Below are 24,465 nucleotides of genomic sequence, written 5' to 3' on the forward strand. Positions count from 1 at the left end.
ATGTGCCCTGGGCTCCTCTAACCAGACCTAGGGCCTGTGCTCTGATTAAAAATACACTGTAATTATGTATAATTACAAATGGTACTGACAAGTACCTGTAACTACCTAGTATGTGGTAGGGAATCTAGGTTTAGAGGTTCAGTAGATTTAATGCACTTAAGTGTGCACTAATGTGGTGCCTGCTGCCATTTTGTTTTAAAAACAAGCCCTGCCTTGCAGGCTGCTCTCAAACTGAAATTATATGCAAATTTAACTTTGGAATTAAAGGTAATCCAAAGTAGAAAACTACCTTACTTAGACGTATAAGTCACCCTAAGGTCTCCCCTAGGTGATCCAGGGGTAAGGTGCCTTGTAATTATAAGCAGGGACATTATAAAAGATTTTTTATATACCAATTTCGTTTTTCTCCATTGCAGCCCAATGACATCTTAGGCTATCATGGAAATATTTTAAGTATAACTATTAAAAGAAAGGAGCTACAAATGTATTACAAAGTATCAAAATGACAGAATGAGTCCAATAACTTGCCACTGTTAGATTTATTATAGCTATCATGGAAAAGAAGTTATTGAACTTTCTTTTCTGTAAGCCAAATTCCATCCTTCCAGTAGCCATTCTGATTGATCTGCCTCTGCCAGTCTGAGCAAAGCTGTCCTAATGAGGAGTGAAGTGGCCTAACAAGAGACAAAGAATTTCCAGGGGGAGGAGAACTGCAAGCTGCAGACCAAAAGGCAGGATGGGGGTGAAGTAGTCAAACGCGTCTTCAAAGAGGGAATGACAGTTTAAGGCAGCACAGGTGCACCCCCACATCCTGAACCCTCAGTCAAACAGTAATTAGTTTAGCAGAGAGGCTGGAAGGGGTTGTTAGGGGTTAGTGGCGAGTTTCTCGATTTTGGATTTTGGAATAGTGCTTTCTGGGTCAAGAATGTGCCACACTTTAGAGCAAGTGGTTATACCTGAGGGGGGCGCCCTGCACCCCGTTGGTCAGGGGTGCCCCCTGCTTGTTGCCCAGGAACAAAGGATAACAATGGACAAGCTGTTTAGCAACTCAGATCCCTGCCTGGATTGATCAAGAGAAGAAGGACGGCCCTGCTGGAATAACTGGTCTGCACTCCATGTGGACTACACACACAAGGACGTCACATACTGCACACTTTGGAACTAAGGATTTTGCCTTGCTTAAAAAGGATTAAGGAGGGACTTACGGAAAGCAACAGGTATAAAAGAGCTTCAAGAGTTTCCTGCCTAACACTAGAGAAGAAAAATGTCTGCCCTGATCGAACCCTGGCCGGCACCCAAGGGATTGCACTCTGGATGACTGCATGTGCTGCCCACTTGGGACTACAGCCCTTAGGACTTTGCCTTGCTTCAAAATTGGAAGGAGTGGACTCCCTGAAAGCAACAGTTTAAAAGAACTCCACCTGCATCATCTTCACCAAAAAGCAGTCAGCTGGACGGCATCCAGGAGACTTTTAAGGATTTGGCCTGGTGCATTCCAGCAAATGTAGTCTCAACATCCCAAAGAGCAACTCAGAGCTTCTGGAACCTCGAATTTGTGCTGTGGACACTTTCCTGCATCAATGTCCTGGTCCAGTGCAACCTTCTTTAACCTTTTGCGCACTATTTACTTCTAACCTCAAGTTTTACTTTTAATCTTTACAAATTCATATCTCTGTTTCCCTACATTGAATTTTGTCATTTTGGTGTCATTTTAATCATAACATTAATCATAAAAATATTTTTTTTTATAAATTGATGTTTTTTTTTATTGTGTGTTGTGTCTTACTTATTTCATGTACTGGTGTTTTTAAATTCTTTACACACCTGTCGCTAAGTCAAGCCTGCCTGCTTGCAGCCAGCCACCATGGGTTGAGCAAGGGAATAATTTATTGAGACCTTGACTGGATATTATATTGTGATTGTGGCCATGTTAATAGTGGTACGTGAATGAAAGTAATGGGATGCACACCAAAGTTCAGTTCTGATTCCAATGTTTGTCAAAAGTCATCCAAGAGTGCGTGCAAAACTGGTGTAGTGCCTTGCCCTGATGGCACTTGATATACTATGAATTGGGTGGGGCGTCATTACGCCCCAAAACCAGTCGCACTGCAACATGCACAAGTCCACAAATGTTTAAGTTAAATCCGTGTTTAGGTAATTATTCATTAAATTTTCTGCTTCAACTCGACTCCACTTGATCCACACTAAGAACATCATGCAATTTCCCAGGTTTCCTATGTATCTGATGAGACCATCCGGACTTCTGTCAAAAACACGATAAACGCATGATTCATCCCAGGCATGTTCTTTTTATTAAAACCCAATGCATTTCGGACTACGTGAGTCCTTCGTCAGGGGTAACTACAAATAAAATATATCGTAATTAATAATCAATAATCAGCATGTACATGTAATATGATGCATATCTTCAACAATAAACTATTATCTATCAATCATCTTGTTGTACTCCATACATTATTGTGCACAAATGTGAAAACGAAAAAATGAATGAATAAATGAAATATACACACATCCCCCTCATTATCATACCCAGCCCCCGTGAACACCCCCTTCTGCTTGATGCTGCGGAGTTTCTTAACTGACTACCAACATGCCCCATGTATATTTGAATGAAAGACCTTCAAAGAACAGCCGCTCGCTCAAAACTGGTGTGGGTCTCCCCTATCTAGCGCCCTTCTGCCTAATGCTACAGAGTTTCTTAACTAACTATCGACATGGCCCGTGTATATTTAATGAAAAACCCTTCAAAAAACAGCCACTCGCTTTGAACTGATGTAGGTTTCCCCTATCCATCGCGCTCTGTTTCTAAAGCATCAGTGATTAACTCTTGTGAATGATTTGCCACCACGTAATGAGACATTCCACCCGTTAAATCCGATACACCTCCCTCTATTTACCCAGTTTAAAACGGTCCTGCCCGCATGCATTCTGCTGAATACAAACGTACCTGCCCTGGGATATCGCAAACTCTCCATCTTCCTCTCGGAAACAAAATGTTAACCCGCCTTCAAAAACGCTCGGTTTTTAAACCTCGCGTGAAACTTGAAATCCCTCTCTGGTGTGTGCGTGTACTAATTATTCACCTGGTCAGAGCCTTTGCTACTCCGCAATTAATTGAAACTACAATCCCCAAAGTGCTTTGCTTGTTCGTATTTTCAATGCCTAAACAAACATAGAAGTGCTTAAATGATGATTTCCAACATAAAGCTGTTCTTAATTGAATGAACATGCACGGAACAAATGCTATTTACAAAATGCTGCTTTCCCTCTTTGTTGAAATGACAGCTTAACTTGTATCCCCCAATTAAAAAAGAACGTGATATTAAAGCCTTTGTGTGAAACGAGCTTCCAACTCCATTTCGTCTTTTCTCCTGCTTCACGTACTGGGTGCAAACCATAATTAGGGCAATAAATCATGATTCGTGAATGAAAGTAATGGGACGCACACCAAAGTTCAGTTCTGATTCCAATGTTTGTCAAAAGTCATCCAAGAGTGCGTGCAAAACTGGTGTAGTGCCTTGCCCTGATGGCACTTGATATACTATGTATCTGGGATGAATCATGCGTTTATCGTGTTTTTGACAGAAGTCCGGATGGTCTCATCAGATACATAGGAAAGTGGGAAATTGCATGATGTTCTTAGTGTGGATCAAGTGGAGTCGAGTTGAAGCAGAAAATTTAATGAATAATTACCTAAACACGGATTTAACTTAAACATTTGTGGACTTGTGCATGTTGCAGTGCGACTGGTTTTGGGGCGTAATGACGCCCCACCCAATTCATAGTATATCAAGTGCCATCAGGGCAAGGCACTACACCAGTTTTGCACGCACTCTTGGATGACTTTTGACAAACATTGGAATCAGAACTGAACTTTGGTGTGCATCCCATTACTTTCATTCACGAATCATGATTTATTGCCCTAATTATGGTTTGCACCCAGTACGTGAAGCAGGAGAAAAGACGAAATGGAGTTGGAAGCTCGTTTCACACAAAGGCTTTAATATCACGTTCTTTTTTAATTGGGGGATACAAGTTAAGCTGTCATTTCAACAAAGAGGGAAAGCAGCATTTTGTAAATAGCATTTGTTCCGTGCATGTTCATTCAATTAAGAACAGCTTTATGTTGGAAATCATCATTTAAGCACTTCTATGTTTGTTTAGGCATTGAAAATACGAACAAGCAAAGCACTTTGGGGATTGTAGTTTCAATTAATTGCGGAGTAGCAAAGGCTCTGACCAGGTGAATAATTAGTACACGCACACACCAGAGAGGGATTTCAAGTTTCACGCGAGGTTTAAAAACCGAGCGTTTTTGAAGGCGGGTTAACATTTTGTTTCCGAGAGGAAGATGGAGAGTTTGCGATATCCCAGGGCAGGTACGTTTGTATTCAGCAGAATGCATGCGGGCAGGACCGTTTTAAACTGGGTAAATAGAGGGAGGTGTATCGGATTTAACGGGTGGAATGTCTCATTACGTGGTGGCAAATCATTCACAAGAGTTAATCACTGATGCTTTAGAAACAGAGCGCGATGGATAGGGGAAACCTACATCAGTTCAAAGCGAGTGGCTGTTTTTTGAAGGGTTTTTCATTAAATATACACGGGCCATGTCGATAGTTAGTTAAGAAACTCTGTAGCATTAGGCAGAAGGGCGCTAGATAGGGGAGACCCACACCAGTTTTGAGCGAGCGGCTGTTCTTTGAAGGTCTTTCATTCAAATATACATGGGGCATGTTGGTAGTCAGTTAAGAAACTCCGCAGCATCAAGCAGAAGGGGGTGTTCACGGGGGCTGGGTATGATAATGAGGGGGATGTGTGTATATTTCATTTATTCATTCATTTTTTCGTTTTCACATTTGTGCACAATAATGTATGGAGTACAACAAGATGATTGATAGATAATAGTTTATTGTTGAAGATATGCATCATATTACATGTACATGCTGATTATTGATTATTAATTACGATATATTTTATTTGTAGTTACCCCTGACGAAGGACTCACGTAGTCCGAAATGCATTGGGTTTTAATAAAAAGAACATGCCTGGGATGAATCATGCGTTTATCGTGTTTTTGACAGAAGTCCGGATGGTCTCATCAGATACATAGGAAACCTGGGAAATTGAATGATGTTCTTAGTGTGGATCAAGTGGAGTCGAGTTGAAGCAGATAATTTAATGAATAATTACCTAAACACGGATTTAACTTAAACATTTGTGGACTTGTGCATGTTGCAGTGCGACTGGTTTTGGGGCGTAATGACGCCCCACCCAATTCATGTTAATAGTGGTAGCCACCTACCTACACCTTTTAATAAACCACTTTCCAACCAGTGATATTGTCTTATTCAGCTGCTAATAAAATGCATCATATTCCTGAACTGATCTTGTAGATGTTCCAAGGTGTCAAGCTCAGGTAAGATCTGGGAACCATATGCATAATTAAATATCAAGCGCCCTTTTTCCACTAGTTCCTCCATGAGGGACTGAATGTAGATGTTAAAAATGTGGACCCTTTTTTAACCCCAAACTCAATCTTAAGGTCTGGTGCCTTGAAGGGTTTAGCTGGACTGCCTGAGTCCTATTCTCCAGAAAAGAGGTTAGCTAATTTAAAGGATTCCCCCTGAAGCCCGTCAACTATAGTCAATCCAGGAGAATCCTGTGGTCAACAGTAACAAAGGCTGCAGACTGCTCTAACAATATCAGTGCAGGGACATGCCTGTCATCTAGATCTCTTATGAAATCATCCATGACGAAGGTAATCACAGCTTCAGTGCATTGTTGTGGTTGTATACCCAGCATGAAATGGAACAATATAGTTAGAATTGGAAAAAAGGAGCTCACCTCCTTCGCTATGAGGTCTTTCAAAACTTAACTACAATATGGCAGGAACGAGATAGGAGGGAACGTTTTCAAAATATTTGGATTGTTGCTAGGTTTTTGCAATATTGGAATAGCTATTGTTGTTTTGCATTAAACGTGTACTTCATCAGTCTTAAAGGAAGAATTAAGGAGACTGGTGAGTGTGTCTACAATGGAGGCAGCCTTCCACTGGAATACTTTAAGGGGAAGGGCAACAGTTGCCTGGTGATCTAGGTTTAACTTTATTCAGCTGCTGTGTGGAATCTGAATTAAAGAAACACAGATATTTGTCAAATTTCATAAGCAGCTTTATAAGTAAGTTGTGGATCATGAGCAAAATAGCAGAATGTCCAATTTGTGAAACTTTCACCAGGTTATTTATGCACAAACAACAAAAAAGGCATGTAGATACATATCCAATCATGAAAAAGAGAAAGGTGATTTATTCACTATTATGAACAAATACATGGTGAGTTGTTGATCAGAAGGTGCAAGAATTAAACAAACATTGTGGGGCCTATCACGATCTTGGACCTGAGGATGCAGGCTTTCTGATGGAGATCGTCATTTTCAATTCCAACTGCCTAATTACAATCTAGGCAGTCAGAATTGAAACCAGCCAGTCCTTCCAGCTAGATTCTGACGGGCTCAAAGAGCCTTTCGGCCAGGGAAGGCCGGCCCGTAAACCAATGAACAGCGTTTTTGGGATTGTGATGCTCGGTTTCTGACAGCTTTCCATGCAGGGCCTCCAGACATGGAAAACTTGTCAGAAAGTGAGTTTAGCGACCCCTAGCAGGCCCCCTCTCTTTGCACCCTCCTGTTGAGTGCCAAGGGGGCATCTATGGTGTCCCCTGCTGATCCCTGCACTGTGTGGCAGGCCCCCTGAGGTGCCTGACATGAGGTGCCTGACACAGGGATGAACACAACCTCCTATTTTCATATGGGAATCTGTGCTACGGCCAGTTTACGGCCGCAGCACAAGCTCCCATAGAGAAATGTGAGTATGTGACTGCGGTCCCATCATAATTAAGCAGTCAGGAGCACTGACCGGAGGTCGGTCGGTCCTGATTCTGCGATTATGTTGGACGGAGGCAACTCTGACCGACATCATAATCGTCCCCCAAGTTTTAATCAGAGAAAAATAACATCTTGCAATACAGGCGTGATACAAGATGGCCGCAAGTGTGATATCCACATGCCCAACGACTAGGACCATTAGGACTTCTAGTGCGTCAACAACCAGTATTTCCACAATACCTGCCCAATCAGATGCAGGCACTTGGCCTTAGCTATATGTGGACACAAAAAGGGGTGAATATTGCTGTGCAAGCGAGGAAATGTATGTCACATGAGGTCTCCTTGAGCAAGCCTTGCAAAAGAAGTTGTTCAGCAGGATAAATTAGTTTATCTGAGGTCATCCAACCTCCGCACATGTTTTGCAGGCCTTGTCATCATTGAGTACAACAGGACAAGAGAAGACAAGATGGATTCTATTTGAAAGAAAAGGTGTTTCCACAACGGTGCACATCCTCTCATCCCAATTCAGTATACTTGTATAGCTTGTGGTTATTTTCCTCTCTTTCCCACCAGTCACAGTACGGAATAGGGCAACTCGCTGTTGCCAAGTTGATAAGTCTAACTTTTTTCCATAAAAAATTCTATTTTTCTTAAAAACTTTCTTCAAAATACCTGCATCGCTTCCCAAGTTCCTAAAGGACCTCAAGAACTGGCTCTTCAACAGAGCTCAGTGATCCTCCTGGGTCTGCGGATACTCCCTATGCCCCCTTCTCCCTCAGTGCCTAGAGACCTGTTCCGGGTGAATTTTTCGCGCTGTACAAAACCCCTGATTGATTGATTTGATTGATTCAAATGCTGACTAATTCTAGAGACGCTATGCACAATATCAAATAGCTCTTTCTGCGGATTATCAGTCATACTTAATCGATTTGTGAAGAAGCTTGTTTTTGCCTGCACAATCATTTTCCTATATTTAGGCTTAGCTCTTTTTAAGAATAGTCATCATAGTTTCTCCTCCAATTCCATTGAAGACGTCTAAGTTGTAACTTTACTTTCCCTAAGCTCTTTAGTGGTTTAGGGAGTGGTCTTTGGATTAGACATTTGGCGGCAGATTTACAATAACTGGCGCATCTCTGCATATCAGCAGGGATGCGCCAGTTATTTTGCGTGACGGTTGAAACCCCTTGCGCCACCATGGATGCGTCGTATTTATAATGCGGCGCACCGTGGCTCAAGGATAGACAGATGCATGACGCATCTGTCAGCGTAAAGGTAATGCAGTGCTGGAGTTGTGCTGCAAGCGTGACGCAACTCCAGCACTGCTCAGGGGCGCCCTATACTTGCTGTGCTGCGTCACTCCTTACGCCTGCCACAAGCAGGCATACGTTTTTGACGCAGCGTGGACACAAAAGTGACTGAGTGAAATCTTGTAGATTTCACTTCGTCACTTTTATGGGGCTTCCTTCCGACGGAACGCCCACCCTGCATACATTATACCTGACGCAGGTATAATGTAGCGCAGGGCTTTACAACGTGACTCATCTCACTAGATGCGTCACGTTGAAGATATATGTCGCATAGTGGCGCATTGTTTACACTGCCGCTACCTCACAAAAGTGACGCCACGGCAGTGTAAAAGTGCCGCAAGGGGCTTGTAAATCCGCCCCTTGATTTTTTGGGAGCACATTGGAGCCTGAATGCATCAGACCAGTTGTTAAATTCCTGGACAGCCACATTGGAATTATTGCTGAAAGTTTGTTTTTTAATATCCAGTTTCTCTTGTAGACAAACCTTGTGCACTTTCCCTCATTTTTGCACCATTTCTTTATGAGATGGTGGTTGTCTTTCATTCCCCCAATGTGTGTTAACCAAAATATAAATCATCATATGATTTGAGTACCCACAAGGTTCAATATTGTAGTTGACAGTCACATATTTTTTGGACCAACCAGGTCAGGGGTATGCCCTTTACAATGCATTGATTAATTTAAGTGTTGAATCAAGTCGAGGCATTTTACTAATTCAAAGAACTGTTTGCTTTCTAGGCATACATTAGGCTCATCTGCTCAATAGTTACAATCTCCAACTATCAATAACTTGTTATATTTAATCACAAGCAAGCACATAATATCATAAACCTAAGCATATAATGCTGTGGGTGATAGCTGATGCACTGCCAGTTTCTAGTTTGGCCAGAAGAAGGTCTGAGTCCACTATTGGGTCAATTACAAGTTTGGTGGCCACAAGTGATTGTTTATTAATAGCAGCAACTCCCCTCCTGTGATGTCCTTTTGCCGGTTCACATTTAATATAAAGTAGCCTTGGGGAATGACCTCTAACAGAGAAGGCACCAAGGTATCAGTTAGCCAATGCTAAGTTACTAAAAACATATCTGGCTATCCAGAGTGCAATATTTCAGAGATCTCTATACTGCCCTTCACCAGTGACCTAGTATTCAGGTTTATAAAATTCAGTCAGTTATGTTTTTAGTTTTTGAAGGTCTTGTGTGTGACAGCACTACCCCTTTCCCATTCCGATTCACCATCCCATTGTTCTGAATTGTTGCTAGTGACAACGTTACCTGTTCCAAGGCTTGAAATTGCTCTGTGGAATATGTGACACAATCAATATAATTGCTGACCCCTGGTCCTGTCTGGGACAGCTGCAGATGGACGTAGACGGGCTTGCCTTTAGTGATCCAGGGGCGTGTCCATGCATCGAGCTTGCTTAAATTATTTCCCAGGCACATCTAGAGTGCTGACCCTCTCAAAATGGGGCTCCCAAACTGAGCCTCGGCCTACTAAAAACAGTGAGAAACCCTGAAACATTTAAAACAAATAGAGTACAGGTGCAAATACAATATAAACATCCAAAAATCAAGTCAGTATAACTCATTGACCAATAAATAAAAAGGAATCACAATACAGCTCATGGATTTTAAGCCCTATTCTAAATGGCAGGATCTTCTCTCATAGAGCTGAACGCTCCTTGAGCGTCCGCTCATCAAGCTTGATTCAATAGGCTCCCAGACACATCTAGAGCACTGATTTTCTCTAATTGGCACTCTCAAACCTAGCCTCGCCCTACTAAAAACAATGAGAACCCTGTAGCATTTCAAGCGATTACAGTGCAGGGACAAATACAGTTTAAATATGTGACAAAATCCGTATAGTAGCTACCCCTTGGTCCTTTCTGTGCTGGAATGGCATGCCATGGTGAGCAAAAAAACGATGGATTTAGGCCCAGATCTCTGTACTGGGGTGAATGTATGACATTGTTCTGCATTCTGTCCGTCAATTGTTCTTTTTGCATTTGTCACCCTGAGTGGGACGGGTATGCCCAGACGTGGTGAGGGCTGAAAGCACGAAACCGGTCCTAGAATGCTTTTTCCTGTCCAGGGAAGGCAATCGAGCGTGTGCGAGAATGTATTATTTTACAGCGCGAGCAAGAAACAAATTATCGCCAAGCTGCGGAAAGCGGAAATTTTGACATTTTCGCGCTCTCCGCGGAACGCGAAAATGTCAAATTATCGCAATTTCCGCGAACGGAATTACATTTTCGCCCAGGCCTAATTTTTAGTTAGGGTTCGGTTAACTACCCCCCCTGGAAACACCCCAAAAATCACAGAGGGTATAGTCAAATTAATCCCTTAACCCATAATATTTGATATGGTCTTACCCACTTTCTGACAAAAAGACTGGATTGTGGGACACCGCGAGAACATATGGACCTCATTTGTGTTGTCTTCTACGCATTTCGGGCATTTCCTAATCTCTCGATTCATTTTTGAGATTTTCTGTGGCGTCCATTATGCCTTGTGGACTGTGAAAAGATGGGTCTTTTTTAACAATGCAGATTTCACATAAGACCATAAAATAGACATAGATACTTGCCCTAATTTTTCAAGGTCTCCACCCGCCAGGTCCCTCTTCCAGATCTCTGTAAATGGGTCTTGCGTATCTTCTCCACTTTGAGTTAGCAACCAGTACCATTCTGCGACCTCTTTTCGAATTGTGGGACGTATGCAGATCTTTGACACCAAGTCCCCTTTCCCTTCAAGCTCCTTCCCCAAAGATGTTACCCACCTTGACAATTGATAATATTTGAATTTGGAGACCAAGTTCTCACAAACCACAGAGAAGTGGTGCCATGAGATTAATTCAGAATCCACAATGAGCTGCCCCACATGCTGATGCCACTGAATCGAAGCGGAATGGAGAGGGCGTCCAACAAACACGCCGGAGTACCTGGAGAGTCCCAGATAGGTGCTGTGTCGCTATGGTAGGGAATTTTTAGGAATCGTCTCACCTGAGACCAAAGCTTAACTGCAGCCACAAGAACCTTCAATCTCACCTTCCTAAAAAATTTAGGATGACCACATTTTAGAAGAAAAAACTCTGCCTGGTGAGGTACACTGGCAGGAAGAGCCTTAAAGAGCTGGGAGAAAGCTGAACTACCCATCAGTAGTTGCCGAAAGTTCTTTAGATGGATGGCACAATAATACAGGTATAAATCTGGGGTAGCGATGCCTCCATGAGCACTTTCTTCTAAATTTCTTCAAGCATATTCTTGGTTTTTTGTTTCCCCAAATAAAACTAGAAAAAGCTCCTTGTACTTTCTTGAACGAAGGGATGAAAGACATCGCCGAGTGGATGAAGAACAGCCGCCTGAAACTGAACTCAGACAAGACGGAAGTCCTCATCCTGGGATCATCGCCCTCCACCTGGGACGACTCCTGGTGGTCCCCTGCCCTGGGCACCACCCCCAAGCCAACGGACCACGCACGTAACCTAGGCTTCATCCTGGACTCCTCCCTCTCGATGACCAGACAAGTCAACGCCGTCTCATCATCGTGCTTCAACACCCTGCGCATGCTCCGAAAGATTTTCCGATGGATCCCCACCGAAACCAGGAAGACGGTTACCCAGGCACTCGTCACCAGCCGACTGGACTACGGAAACACCCTCTACGCCGGAAATACAGCCAAACTTCAGAAAAGACTCCAACGCATCTAGAACGCCTCCGCACGACTCGTCCTGGACATCCCCCGACACAGCCACAAAACCGGCCACCTGAGAGACCTGCACTGGCTCCCCGTCAGCAAGAGGATCACGTTCAGACTCCTCACCCATGCACACAAGGCTCTCCACGACTTGGGCCCCAAGTACCTCAACAGCCGCCTGACCTTCTACACGCCCACCCGCCAGCTACGGTCGACCAGCCTCGCCCTCGCCGCCGTCCCACGCATCCGCAGAGCCACCGCCGGAGGAAGATCCTTCTCCTACCTGGCAGCCAAGACATGGAACTCCCTCCCCATCCACCTTCGGCTAACCCAGGACCACCTCTCCTTCAGGAAGCAACTCAAGACCTGGCTTTTCGAGCAGTAACGGACCCCTCTCCCCGAGCGCCTTGAGACCCTTCCGGGTGAGTAGCGTGCTATACAAATGTCATGATTGATTGATTGATTGATTGAACCAAATCTTTGGAAACTCTAACGGGATAGTATTAAACACAAAAGTAAATTTAGGGAGAATTGACATTTTTAGAAGGTTCGATTTACCCAAAAAAGAAAATGGAAGAGCCCCCCATATTTGTAACTGTGATTTGACAATCGTAGTTACTTTATCAAAGTTGACCTGTGCTATCATATCAATGTTATTGACTATTTGGATGCTTAGCTATCTAATTTCTCTCTTTGTGAGGTTTCTTCTATACTGAGTATTCCATTTCATTAACTCAGTTTTTTGTTGGTTGATCAGGTATCCGGACTCCATCCCAATACTCTCCAGCTGCTCCCAAATAGTAGGAAGTGACTGCTCTAAATCACCTGTCAGAATCATAAGATCATTGGCATATAGCCCGATTTTCTTTTCCCAACCATTACAAATAAAAGGCAAGCTCTTAATTTGCATGCTAAGGGTTAAATATATATTGAAAATGAGAGGGGAAAGAGGGCATCCCTGTCTAGTCCCCCTGCCTATTTTTAGTGACCTTGTAAGATTACCGTTAACAAGGACCTTAGCAGATGGGTTTTTATAGAGGGCCTTAATTCTGCTAAGAAAGTTTCCCCTAAATAAAACGCTGAATGTTTTATGAAAAGGAGGCAGCTTTATGAATCAACGCACAATCTAATTTGGGCAATAGACATGACGAGAACGTACGAGATCCCACTAGCATTAATGAATTTTGACGCTGCAAAAGCATTCCATCGGGTCAGTTGGCCGTTCTTATATAAAATGATTCAGCGTTTTAACTATAGACCTTTGCACAATAGGAAGTAGGGATCACTCAATGGCTACTTTAGGAAACTGAAAATAAAAGATAAACCATCGGCATCACACAATCTAATCAGCACATTTTCAAGATTTTGCATCCACTTCGCAGTGGGATAACCTCTCAGAAAAGATGTCACAACATTAAGCTGGCATTGAGCTTCTTACAAATGTTGATCATTGTCCGAGGTAACAACATTACCTCCCTTATCTAATGGCTTGATTATGATGTTAGTGTCATCCTTCATCGATGTTGAATCAGCACCTTGATATCTAGTGCAAATATGAGATTTAGGTCTGTATTTAGATAGGTGGCATGCTAGATCATTAAAAACGAACTTTTCAAATATTTTGATAAGATCCTTATTGGTTACAACTGGACAAATGTATGTTTAAAAAAGTAATATGTTTTTAATGGTGGGTTTCTGTCTTTAAATTTACTTTTTATGATTAAATTATGGTTAAGAGGCTTACTTAAAGCTTGCGTGGGTTATATTTTGAAGGTGTTTGATTGTAATAATTGCAAAGATGTTTTACGTTATTGTTTTGAGCTTTTGCTTGTGATCATATTTTTTTAAACAGTGCATGTTTATTTGCTGCATTGATATTTTTCAATTTGAAGAATATACATTTTTATGTCAATGTATGTCTTTTGATTTATGGTGTATGTATTGTACTGCTTAAGATATTAAGGATGTTGGCTTTAAATTTACATTATTTTATTTATTTCCAGCTATTTCCCAACTGAATTTACATTTTAATCTCTAGTCTTGTCAGCGTCAGGGCACATTTTTGGTATTAGAGCACTTTACAGGTGGCTATTCCATCACATACGTATTACATTACATTCTCTACACTCTATACTTAAAAATGTATTAATTGATTGCAATAAATATATTTTATTTGAACCTCAACCTCACCCACACTGTTTTCTAAAATGTAATTAATATTTTTATACTAGAGGGAGCATAAATCAATGGGAGTCCGACCGAATCGTATCTGGCAGCATCGGGATGCATCGTAATCCGTCGGTCAGACTCGCAAAACCTGATTCGTTCGGAAACGATTCCAAAACTGATTTGGTTGGAAGAGTTTCCTAACGAGATCGTAATCCCCCCTTAGTCAGGAGGTTCAGCAGTGTATCTCCCATCATAGTATAACCCAGGAGATTAAAAGACTAAAGCGTCCAAAGTCATCACTGTTTGCAAAAGATCATCGGTTGGGGGTTCTGGGTCCGCAACCTGGAGCAGTTCACACAGTGATGATACAACTGCTCCATAGACCAGGAATAGGCCTTCCCTGAGGCCGCTCCCCATCACAAGCTCCACAAGCTTGTCCAAGGACCCTTCAGAGTAAGTAGCTCAGTGTTGTTATGTCTGCTTCATTCCAGGTTGCCATTTGTTGAGCCATCAGACAGCCGGTTCATGGTATCGGCAAAGACTGCTACATCATCAGCATAGGTCATTATTTTAAGATTGATACCATTTAACCGGACAGGTTGTGTGACCTTGTTCAAGTTGAGGTGTCTTAAATAAGGTTTGATATAATAGGCAAACAACAAAGGAGAAAGTGCGCACCCCTAACGTGTGCCCCGCCCTATTGGAAAAGAAAAAGAAGAATGGTCGCCAATCAGGACCTTAGCGACCGGGTTCTTATAGAGCATCTGTACTAGAGTTATAACATGATTGCCGAACCCACATATATCCATTATTATCCAGAGCGCTTTCCATGTAACCTGATTGAAAGCCTTCTCTGCATCCAGCATATTCTCCTTAGTTTTACCAGCCACGTTAAATGCCACAATAACAGTATTAATATGTGCCATATTATCTTTACCAGGGATGAACCCGTGTTGCTGTTGGAAACCACATTAGTAATAACTGGAACGAGACAAAGAGCTAAGATATTAGAGAAGACCTTCACGTCCACCTTTATCAGGGAAATAGGTCGATAAGAGCTCTGTTCCTCAGGAGGTTTGTCTTTTTTGAGGAAGACCACAATGTTAGTCTGTCCCTATGATAATGGAGCAACCTCCCTGGATGTATGACTAAACAACTACCTCTTAAACAACAAATTTCTAAACCACGGAGGCTAAACCACTACCAAAGTCAAACCACTACCTTCTGTACAACGAATTACTAAACCACGAAAATTATTCATTTTTCATATTACTGGAATCTACCATATAGGAAGGTGCTATAGCTAAAAGTGGCCCCGCCACTAAAGCAACCTGTATGGCATACTGTTAATCATTGGACCATAGAACACAAATAACAACAGTGTATCTTGAATAACCAAGAAATTAGATTCAAGAGAATAAAAGGAGAAAAACAAAGGACCTTTAATCCGAAAACAGGTGAAGAGAAAGCAAGATGCAGAGTTTGTAAAAATAATACTTAGGGCCATATGTAGGTAGGCCAGAAATACCGATTCCTAAATACCGAATTTTACCGAATCGGTATTTAGAAATCGGTATTTGCTATGTACCAAATAGTTCGGTAAAAATTACTGAATAGGTAAAATTCGGTAATTGAATACCGAATCCACAATACCGACCGGAGTTTCGAATCAGTATTTACCGAATCGGGAAATACCGAATTGGTATTTACCGATTCGGTAAATACCGAATCGGTATTTAGCGAATCGGAAATTCAAATACACATCATTTGAGGAATCAGCCAATCCTGTGCAAACCCAACCCCACCCAACCAGGAAGTGGCCACACCCAGGTAGGTGCACACAATCAGCAGACTCTGGAGAGGCTGGGAGTGCAGAGGAGAGGAACAGAGCCAGTGCCTGATTCAGCACAGGAAACTGACACAATGGCCAGCCAGGACACAGAGAGAGATGAAGGGGAAAGGAAGAGAAAACTTAAACTCAGCCAAAAGGAACTGCAGGTACTTGTGGAGGAGGTGGTAAAGCAGCACCATAAGCTGTTCGGAAAACAGTCACTGCAAGTGGCTGAATGGGAGAAAAGGAAGATCTGGCTGGGAATCCAGGCGCAGGTGAATTCCATGGGAGTGACCCCCCGGGACATTGATGTCCTCAAGAAGCGATGGTACGACATCCGTATCATCACAAAGAGGAAGATGGCGGAACTGAAGAAAGAGGCCAGCCGGACAGGAGGAGAAGGAACAGGGCACCTGCCCTGACAGAACTTGAGGAGCTCGTGGAGTCAACAATTGAGCCTGAAAGTGTCGTGGGGATTGGGGATGCAGACAGCTCGTCCAGAGCCGCCACAAAACAAGGTAAGACGCATGCACAGCATTGTGCCCCCCCTACGCCTATCCCAAATCCCCAATTGGGCAATGAGAATCCCACTCCGGTACAGGTGTTAGTGCATACCAGCAATGCATTATGGGAGATGTAGTCTGTGAAACCCCAAACATGACAAAAATTGCACAGGACAACTAGGCATGTTACACACATTAGCGAGAAGCAGGCATAGGACAATAAGAGAGTGGTACAGAAATGTATTAGCAATGCAGGGCTGTAGGTACACTGAGCTGATGTTGAATTTCTGTCCACAGGCGATACTTCGCGCAGGACTGCACAGGAGAAGGGAGAGAGGGCACCCCGGAAGGACAGCTCAGAGAAGACCACCACGAGTTCTGGCCAGACAACAGCACCACAGCCAGCCGCACCACCACAGCCAGCCACGCCACCACAGCCAGCCTCGCCACCACATCCTGCATCGCCACTCCAGCTGGCCTCACCCGCATCGACACCACCTGCATTGTTCAGGTCTAGGAGGCGTGCTGTTGCAAGATTACATGTCTCAGAGTCCTCATCAGAAGACTTGAGGGCTGCGGAAACATCCACTGTGCCACTGGATGGTTGCCATGCCAGTGTGCACTCCGCCTCTGATGGAGCACACACAGGTGCCAGACGTCGCCGCAGGGCTCGGGTGGGCAGTCCACCTCCACAGGGTGAGAGCCATGGGGTGTTCTTAGGGCTGGAGGCCACCATGGTCAAGGTACAGCGCCTACAAGGAAAGGCAATCTTGTTAGTCCAGCACCAAATGAAGGGCCTCAATGACACCATGGGCAATATTGACAGGGGCATAAGCGCAATGGCTGAGGGCATGAGGGAGATGGCTGCGGGCATGCGGGACATGTCCCAGTCCATCATGCTGCTGTGCACGAAGATGGATGAGGACAGAACTGCACGGCACAGGGAGAGGCAAAAGAAAGATCACCACACAAGGGCAGTGAACCGCCTGGCAACTGCCACTTCGCTGCTCTGCAGGCGCTCCGTGGCAATGCAGGAGGGGCTTGTGCACTGCAGCAATGATGTGTCAAGGGGGATGGTGAGGGTGACCAGTGCACTTGAGGTGCTGCTAACAAGCCAGTCGGCCACAACTGATGCTGTGGATGCTGGGGACAGCGAAGACACCACCAGTAGGAGCAGCATTACCCCCCTGTCACATGCACACGGAGGAGCAACAGACGGCATGGGGCTGCCACTGGTACCACAGCCAGTGAGGAGACTCAATCCCTGGCATCCCGCACTGTAGTGCGTGGGCGCAGACACTGATGCTGCACACAATTGAAGGACACAGTTGGGTGAAGTAACCCTTGACTTCAAACTCTTGTTTTCACATGATTGATAGGGCCATTTTTGGTGTTGTGTTGTGGCGTAGTGCCGCATGATTAAAACTACGTCATGGCATACAACTACTGGCTGTGTCCCCTTACTTACTTAGAAATAGTTGCATGTGATCTCTGCCCGTCTCTCTCTCCCATCTGTTGCTGTTGCCACTCCTGCTGCGTTGGGCTCTGGCTGTGCAGACTCATCGTCATTGTCCTCAAAATCTGTGATTTCCACCTCTGTACCTGTCTTCGTGGCAAGGTTGTGCAGCATTGCACAAGTGGCAATGATCTTGCAGCAGATGATGGGTGTGTACTGGCGTGCGCCTCCGCTTTTGTGGAGGCAGCGGAACCTGCTTTTCAAAAGTCCAAACGTGCGCTCCACCATGTTGCGTGTTGATTTGTGTGCCACATTATATCGTCTTTCACTCAGGGTTGATGGGTGTAGGTAGGGAGTGAGGATGAATGACCGCACGGCATATGCACTATCGCCTAGGTGAGTAAGAGAGTAGCATTAGTCACATGCCTCAATACACATTCATTTGCGATAAGTATTAGGGAGTGTCACAGTGATTTACCTAGCAGGTATCCTTCTCCAAACTCTCCGGCAACCAGTCGTGTGTAGATCCCACTGTTCTGGAAGATGAAGGAGTCGTGGGTGCTCCCAGGGAACTTAGCTACGATATCAGTGATTATGTTGCCTGCATCGCAGATTACCTGCACATTTATGGAGTGGGTGGACTTTCTGTTACTGTAGATGTGCTCAGTGGCTGCTGGTGGGCAGATTGGAATGTGTGTGCCATCAATACAGCCTATGACATGCGGGAAGTGTGCCATCTGGTAAAAGTCTGTCTTTGTTTTCTGCAGTTCAGCCTGTGTGTTTGGGAAGCTAATGTAGTGTTGCATTCTCTGCATCATGGCATCCAGGAACTTCCTGAAGAAACGGGACAGGCAACTCTGGGATACCTCGCCTACCGCAGCTATCACCCCCTGGTAACTGCCAGATGCTAGTAGATGTAGGCTACAGAGCACCTGCACATGTGGTGGTATGGCATGCGCCCTTGTTGTTGGCTGGTCCAGGAGTGGGTGCAGGTCCCTTATCAGGTCCATGATGGTTTGGGGGTGTAGCCTGTACCTTTCATGTATCTCAGCCTCAGTCTGTTGGAAGAGTGTGATGCGCTGTCTGTAAATGCGTTCCTCCCGTCTCCAAATCCTCAGACCTGCTGCCTGTAGACGTAGGCGCCTTGCAATCACATACAGAGCGGCCATGGTGTTCACGCTGTTGCATTTTGGGATTGCTTATATTCACTGTGGCTGTTTACCACCTGATTTCAATCTGTGTTAATTACCGACTCTTAAATACCGAATTTCATGGAATTCGTAAATACCGAGTTTACCTACATCTCATGTATCGTTTTACCATTTCATATGTACCGAATCGGTAAATATGAATTCGGTAATTATGAATCGGTATATTTGGATTCGGTACAGATGAATCGGTATTTACCGATTCATATTTACCGAATCCTTCTTTTTGGACTCCTACATCTCAATTGCCTAAAAACCGGTCGGTAACGGGATATTTACCGAATTTCGGCCGTTACCGACCGGTATTTAGCTACCTACATATGGCCCCAAGTGAGATGCGTTAGAGACAAAAGTCTTAACCCAACCATCCCAGATTTCTCAAAATTTAGTTTTCTTTGCCTGCTTACTTGAGCGGGAAAGTCAGGACACCTTTTGAATGGAATGAATCCATTCATCCTCCGTGGGGGGACAGGGAAGAATCCATTTTAGACACAATTCCCTCCAGGCAAGAAGGATCAGAGCAAATGAAAGTGCTTTATGATTTTTAGTTAGGGTTCGGTTAACTACCCCCCCTGGAAACACCCCAATAATCACAGAGGGTATAGTCAACTTAATCCCTTGACCCATAATATTTGATATGGTCTTACCCACTTTCTGCCAAAAGGACTGGATTGAGGGACACCGCGAGAACATATTGACCTCATTTGCGTTGTCTTCTACGCATTTCGGGCATTTCCTAATCTCTCGACTCATTTTTGAGATTTTCTGTGGCGTCCATTATGCCTTGCGGACTGTGAAAAGATGGTTCTTTTTTAACGATGCAGATTTCACATAAGAGCATTAAATAGACATAGATACTTGCCCTAAATTTTCAAGGTCTCCACCCGGCAGGTCCCTCTTCCAGATCTCTGTAAATGGGTCTTGCGTATCTTCTCCACTTTGAGTTAGCAACCAGTACCATTCTGCGACCTCTTTACGAATTGTGGGACGTATGCAGATCTTTAACACCAAGTCCCCTTTCCCTTCAAGCTCCTTCCCCAAAGATGTTACCCACCTTGACAATTGATAAAATTTGAATTTGGAGACCAAGTTCTCACAAACCACAGAGAAGTGGTGCCATGAGATTAATTCAGAATCCACAATGAGCTGCCCCCACATGCTGATGCCACTGAATCGAAGCGGAATGGAGAGGGCGTCCAACAAACAGGCCGGAGTACCTGGAGAGCCCCAGATAGGTGCTGTGTCGCTATGGTAGGGAATTTTTAGGAATCGTCTCACCTGAGACCAAAGCTTAACTGCAGCCACAAGAACCTTCAATCTCACCTTCCTAAACAATTTAGGATGACCACATTTTAGAAGAAAAAACTCTGCCTGGTGAGGTACACTGGCAGTAAGAGCCTTAAAGAGCTGGGAGAAAGCTGAACTACCCATCAGTAGTTGCCGAAAGTTCTTTAGATGGATGGCACAATAATACAGGTATAAATCTGGGGTAGCGATGCCTCCATGAGCACTTTCTTCTAAATTTCTTCAAGCATATTCTTGATTTCTTGTTTCCCCAAAGAAAACTAGAAAAAGCTCCTTGTACTTTCTTGAACCAAATCTTTGGAAACTCTAACGGGATAGTATTAAACACAAAAGTAAATTTAAGGAGAATTGACATTTTTAGAAGGTTCGATTTACCCAAAAAAGAAAATGGAAGAACCCCCCATATTTGTAACTTTATCAAAGTTAACCTGTGCTATCATCTCAATGTTATTGACTATTTGGATGCCTAGCTATCTAATTTCTCTCTTTGTGAGGTTACTTCTATACTGAGTATTCCATTTCATTAACTCAGTTTTTTGTTGGTTGATCAGGTATCCGGACTCCATCCCAAAACTCTCCAGCTGCTCCCAAATAGTAGGAAGTGACTGCTCTAAATCACCTGTCAGAATCATAAGATCATTGGCATATAGCCAGATTTTCTTTTCCCTACCATTACAAATAAAAGGCAAGCTCTTAATTTGCATGCTAAGGGTTAAATATATATTGAAAAGGAGAGGGGAAAGAGGGCAGCCCTGTCTAGTCCCCCTGCCTATTTTTAGTGACCTTGTAAGATTACCGTTAACAAGGACCTTAGCAGATGGGTTTTTATAGAGGGCCTTAACTCTGCTAAGACAGTTTCCCCTAAATAAAACGCTGAATGTTTTATGAAAAGGAGGCAGCTTTATGAATTTATGCACAATCTAATTTGGGCAATAGACATGACGAGAACGTACGAGATCCCACTAGCATTAATGAATTTTGACGCTGCAAAAGTATTCCATCGGGTCAGTTGGCCGTTCTTATATAAAATGATTCAGCGTTTTAACTATGGATCTTTGCACAATAGGAAGTAGGGATCACTCAATGGCTAATTTAGGAAACTGAAAATAAAAGATAAACCATCGGCATCACACAATCTAATCAGCACATTTTCAAGATTTTGCATCCACTTCGCAGTGGGATAACCTCTCAGAAAAGATGTCACAACATTAAGCTGGCATTGAGCTTCTTACAAATGTTGATCATTGTCCGAGGTAACAACATTACCTCCCTTATCTAATGGCTTGATTATGATGTTAGTGTCATCCTTCATCGATTTTGAATCAGTACCTTGCTATCTAGTGCAAATATGAGACTTAGGTCTTTATTTAGATAGATGGCATGCTAGATCATTAAAAACTAACTTTTCAAATATTTTGATAAGATCCTTATTGGTTACAACTGGACAAATGTATGTTTAAAAAAGTAATATATTTTTAATGGTGGGTTTCTGTCTTTAAATTGACTTTTTATGATTAAATTATGGTTAAGAGGCTTACTTAAAGCTTGCGTGGGTTATATTTTGAAGGTGTTTGATTGTAATAATTGCAAAGATGTTTTACTTTATTGTTTTGAGCTTTTGCTTGTGATCATATTTTTTTAAACAGTGCATGTTTATTTGCTGCATTGATATTTTTCAATTTGAAGAATATACATTTTTATGTTAATGTATGTCTTTTGGTTTATGGTGTATGTATTGTACTGCTTAAGATATTAAGGATGTTGGCTTTAAAATTACATAATTTTATTTATTTCCAGCTATTTCCCAACTGAATTTACATTTTCATCTCTAGTCTTGTCAGCATCAGGGCACATTTTTGGTATTAGAGCACTTTACGCGTGGCTATTCCATCACATACATATTGCATTACATTCTCTACACTCTATACATAAACATGTATTAACCCCTTCTGTGCCCATGACGAGCTGGACTCGTCATGGAGCACAGTCGCGCTGTGCCCATGACGAGTCCAGCTCGTCATGAGGCATTCCCCGGGGAATCCCTCTGGTCCCCTTTTAACCAAAATAGCCTTGGGAGCTGGGGAAGAGCTTCCCCAGCTCCCGAGGCACCCCCCCTGCTTTCAGTGTAATGACGATCGGCGCGCACATCGCGCCGACGTCATTACACTGAAAATGAAACTGAAATGAGCCAAGAGGCTCATTTCAGTTTCACTTTGTACGTGCTCAGGGGGCTATCTCAGCCCCCTGAGCACGTAGAAAGACGGGAGAGGTATCGTTGGAAAGGGGAGAATCTCCCCTTTCCAATGGTACCCCTCCCCAGTGGATCCCTTCTTGGGGATCGCCACAGGAAGGCGATCCCCAAGCAGGGATCCACCCACTAGACACCAGGGAGGGGGGAGCGGCCCCTTGGGCAAGGGCCTTTGCTCCCCCACATGATTTTGGCTTCATTTAGTCTTTTTGCCCCCCTGGGGGGCAGATGGGGGCAGTAGCCCCCAATATGCCCCCCCAGGGGTGCAAAAATCCCACTAGACACCAGGGAATTTGTAAACAAAATAAAAATAGGGGTGGGGGCTGCCCAAAACGGGCAGGCCCATGCCCCCATCCCACCCCCCAATTATCACAGGCTTTTTGCCCCCCCCGGGGGGCAGATGGGACATTGGCCCCTAATCTGCCCCTTCGGGGGGGGCAGACAGCCCACTATACACTAGTGATTTCTTTTCATCTTTTTTTTGGGTGGGGGCTGCCCGAAATGGGCATGCCAATTCCCCCACCCACCCACCACCATTACAGCCTTTCTGCCCCCCGTGGGGGGCAGATGGGGCATTGGCCCCCAATCTGCACCCCCCGGGGGGCAAAAAGACCACTAGACACCAGGGAATTGGAAAAAAAAATAGGGGTGGGGGCTGCCCAAAACGGACAGGCCCATGCCCCCACCCCACCCCCCAATTATCACAGTCTTTCTGCCCCCCGGGAGAGCAGATGGTGGTAGTGGCCCCTAATCTGCCCCCTGGGGGGGCAGAAAGCTCACTAGGCACCAGCAAAACGTATTGCGCCTCAACAGGCAAGGGTCCTAAACGTAGTGCGCCTCACTAAGTTTTGGGCCCTTGCCAGTGGTGGGTCCTTAGGCCTCCCACACGAGTGAGGCACCGTTTTATCAGGAGACCTGGGGGAACGCTGGGTGGTAGGAAATTTGTGTCAGCCCGTTGATGCCACAACTTTCCCACACAAAAATGTGTGAAAAAGGTGATCTTTTCAGCTAAATTTGAGGTTTGCAGGGCATTCTGGGTAGGGAAACATTGGGGGATCCACGCAAGCCATACCTCCCTGGAATTCCTCGGGTGTTTGGTTTTCAGAAATGTGTGGGTTTGGTAGGTTCCCCTAGGTGGCCGACGAGCACCGGACCAAAAACCCAGGTTACCCCCCTTGCAAAACCAGATCGTTTTGAGGTAGGCAATTTTCTTGTCGCCTCAATACATTTTGGGCCCTTGCCTGTCGCGGGTACTTGGGCCTCCCACACGAGTGAGGCACCGTTTTTATCAGGAGACCCGGGGGAACGCTGGGTGGTAGGAAATTTGTGTCAGCCCGGTGATGCGACAAATTTCCCACACAAAAAAGTGTGAAAAATTGGGGTTTTTCAGCTAAATTTGAGGTTTGCAGGGCATTCTGGGTAAGGAAACGTTGGGGGATCCGCGCAAGCCATACCTCCCTGGAATCCCCCGGGTGTCTAGTTTTCAGAAATGTGTGGGTTTGGTAGGTTCCCCTAGGTGGCCACCGAGCACCGGGCCAAAAACCCAGGTGACACCCTTGCAAAACCAGGTCGTTTTGAGGTAGGCAATTTTCTTGTCGCCTCAATACATTTTGGGCCCTTGCCTGTCGCGGGTACTTGGGCCTCCCACACGAGTGAGGCACCGTTTTTATCGGGAGACCCGGGGGAACGCTGGGTGGTAGGAAATTTGTGTCAGCCCGGTGATGCCACAACTTTCCAACACAAAAATGTGTGAAAAATGTGTTTTTTTCAGCTAAATTTGAGGTTTACAGGGCATTCTGGGTAAGTAAACGTTGGGGGATCCACACAAGCCATACCTCCC

The 24,465-nt window shown here is 44.3% G+C and overlaps 1 protein-coding gene and 1 long non-coding RNA gene across 5 annotated transcripts in view; one reads left to right on the top strand and one right to left on the bottom strand.

Moving 5' to 3' along the window:
- The window catches only part of LOC146796949 (olfactory receptor 1468-like), a 112,169-nt gene that overhangs the window by 12,836 nt on the left and 74,868 nt on the right, over nucleotides 1-24,465 (bottom strand). For 2 of the 4 annotated variants that reach the window (XM_085629581.1, XM_085629580.1), the window contains exon 1: nucleotides 2,969-3,055. The exons of 1 other annotated variant lie outside the window; for it this stretch is intronic. The gene's annotated coding sequence lies outside the window, so the exon portion shown is untranslated. Of the gene's footprint in view, nucleotides 1-1,780; nucleotides 2,362-2,968; nucleotides 3,056-24,465 lie in introns of those variants that run through there. One more of the 4 variants, XR_014969670.1, reaches the window with a different exon arrangement.
- Nucleotides 4,312-5,358, top strand: LOC146796950 (uncharacterized). The gene is made up of 2 exons (XR_014969963.1): nucleotides 4,312-4,400; nucleotides 5,008-5,358. It is a non-coding gene; the product is annotated as an uncharacterized LOC146796950 (long non-coding RNA).

Source organism: Triturus cristatus, chromosome 10 (genome assembly GCF_964204655.1).
Source record: "Triturus cristatus chromosome 10, aTriCri1.1, whole genome shotgun sequence".
Lineage (NCBI taxonomy): Eukaryota > Metazoa > Chordata > Amphibia > Caudata > Salamandridae > Triturus > Triturus cristatus.